Source organism: Chinchilla lanigera, unplaced genomic scaffold, assembly GCF_000276665.1.
Source record: "Chinchilla lanigera isolate Chin_1 unplaced genomic scaffold, ChiLan1.0 scaffold00098, whole genome shotgun sequence".
NCBI lineage: Eukaryota > Metazoa > Chordata > Mammalia > Rodentia > Chinchillidae > Chinchilla > Chinchilla lanigera.
The window spans coordinates 775,849-778,856 of NW_004955499.1; positions in this window are offsets into that span (position 1 = coordinate 775,849).

Genomic DNA, 3,008 nt, shown 5'->3' on the forward strand with positions numbered 1-3,008 from the left:
ATCCCACAGGCCGGGCGCTGACACACAGCAGAGCTCGGTGGCCCAGTCCTGGAGGCTGAGGTCCACTGTGCTGGTCTCTCCCTATCTTAGTCCATCGGGGCCACCATATGCAATCCTATAGCCTGGGTGCTGACACACAGCAGAGCTCGGTGGCCCAGTTCTAGAGGCTGAAGCCCGAGGTCCAGGCATGGCAGAGCCTGTGTCTGCTGAGGCTGCTGAGGGTCACGGATGGCACTTTTTCACTGTGTCCTCACATAGTGGAAGAGGCAGGAGCTCTGTGGGGTCTCTGTGATGAGGACGCGGATCCCATCCATGAGGCTCCCCCCTTGGAACCTCTGCACTTACCTGACCCCCCCAGTCTTCCCCCCGCTCTTGGGTGAGGGTTCAGCATGGGAACTTCAGAGGTGCAGAGTGTTCCTTCCTCACAGCAAGATAGAAGCAGCTCTGTGGGTCTGAGCCATGGCCCTGGTGCTGGCCAGGTACAATGATCAGTAGCTTCTGCCCTGGTGCAAGAGCAAGACAGAGAGTGCAGCGGGAGCGGGGGCAGCTGCACGGGAGTCTGCGGTGATCTCCGAGTCTGCAGGATGTGGGTTTGCTAATGCCCATCCCACAGCATTCACGCCACAGAGAGTAGTGTGGGTGAGACGGCAGGAATCCTTGTGTCCCGCACTTTAAATCCTCCAGACGTACTGCAGACCAATAGCACCCTGCCTCTTTCCTGGGTCCCCCTGGTGTCTCCGCCTCTGCTGGAAGAGAATTCTGCTTCCTGTCTCTCCCGCCCCTCTTTCAGCCATGGCTACTGGCTCCATTTCCCACCATTAAAATTGCATATGGCGCCCACCCACATGTGTTAGTGCAAGGATGGAGGGTATGCGTCCAATGGAGAACCTGACGCGACGCTCCTGGGCTGTGCTTCTGCGTTGGGCTTGAAATCCCGTCGCTAAGCTGGCTGAGCGCAGCTTATCCTTGTTCCTGTCAGAGTAGTACTCCATGTGTGTAAACGTCACATTTCCTTTATCCATTCATCTGTTGATGGACAGATAGACAACTCCAATATTTAACTGTTCTGAGTTCTGCTGCTATACACAAGGGTGTGCACAGATCCCTGTAATACGATGTCTTTAACTCTTTCAGGAACATGCGTAGAAGGGGAACAGCTGGGTCATGTGGAATTTCTAGGATAGTTTTTTGAGGAATCCCCGTACTGATCTCCACGCTCATTGTGCTCATTTATTCTCCCACCAACAGCACAGCAGAATTATTTTTCCTGCACCCTCAAACTGAGCCTTAAAATATACCCAGAGCACTTAGGTGTTGGGGAGTGGAAATGTATTCAATTCAATACTCCCCCATATGGCAGAGTATGGTATGGTGCTGGACATTTGCTCTTCTTAGCACTGGGGATTGAAATCAGGGCCTTCGTACTGAGCTATCCCGATGGCCTTAAAAAAAAAAAAAAAAAACTTTTTCAAATTTTGAGACGGGCATTACTAAGTCATTACATCGCCCACGTGGCGCTCAAAGTTGCGATCCCCCTGCCTCAGCCTCCAGAGTGCTGGGATTAAGGGCAGGAGTCGAGGTGGCTGGTTTCCTTTGCTGTCCTTTATCTGGGGACGCTGCAGGAAGCCTTGAGGAAAAGGCAGTTCGCAAGGGGCCCTGACCTGACTGCATGCAGCTGGACACAGGCAGGCGCTGGACACCGAGTCCTCATGTCTTTCAAGCTGGAGGGGAGGCGGGGGAGCAGGGTTGTGCCCGGAGTTATTCTGTCCCAGCGCAAAGAGGCCGCGGGGGATTCCCTGCTGTTAGCAGCGTCCCACGCCTCACTGAGCACAGAATCGCTCCTGGAGGATGGGCCATCCATCAACCCAGCCCTCCCCTCCGCTATGTTAACACACTTTAGCCACGTCCCTTAGCCCCTTAGCGGGGCCCAGAGCCCGTGTTAATCTGAGAGCTGTCTTGTTTTCCCCTAGGGACTGAAACCAGCGCCTTCACACTGGGCGGAAACCCCAGCCCCTTTCTCATTTTTTTTTTTTTTTTTTTAATTTTGAGGCAGGGTCTTGCTAAGTGGCCCAGGCTGAGCTCCAACTTGCGATCCTCCTGCCTCAGCTTCCCAGATAAACTGGGGTCATAGGCACAAGCCACACACCCTGCTCAAAAGCTGTCTGTCACATAGTGGTAGATGATGAAGGGGTCCCCCAGAGCTGATTTTGTTTTTAAAAGCATGTCTACCTGAGGCTCTATCCATCCATCCCAGCTATGGCTGGGGCGCAGTGGTGCCTGGAATCTCCAGTTTATAAAGGGCATCCTGAGTGTTTACTAAATATGGAGACCGAGCGGGACATTTAAACCAATTTCACACGGGTGGGCCTGGCCACTGGCTCTAGCTGGCGCGGACAATGTGGGGACTGTGGTGGGGACGTTTTGGGGAGGCGGAAGGAAGGAGGGGTTTTTATGCCTCAAACTTTTGCAGCATTTCAGAATCAGCAGAGAGAACAGGACAGTGGAGCAGAGTGCTTTGCCAGGTTTCTGAGACGAAGTGCCATGAGATAGCAGCGTAATTGAAAGACCCTGACATGACCATGCAGGTGCCGGGCCCCAGCCTGCCTCTCCATTGTGTCTGTCGGTCCATCTGTCACCTGTCTGAGTTCCACCTACCCGTCCATGCATTCACCTACCCATGTATCTCCCTATCTACCTATATTCATTTATCCATCCATACATTATCTGTAAATTTATGAATCCATTTATCTGTCAATTAAACCATCCATCCATGTGTATCATCCATCCACCATCCATGTGTATAATCTGCCCATCCATCCATACATCCATATGTAATAATCATCCAACCATCATCATCCATTCATCTATCCATCCATCCATCCATGCATCCACCCATCTACCCATCTATCCATGTGTATAATCCATCAATCCATGTGTATTATCCATCCATCCACTTGTCCATCCATCCATCCATCCATCCATCCATCCATCCATCCATCCATCCACCC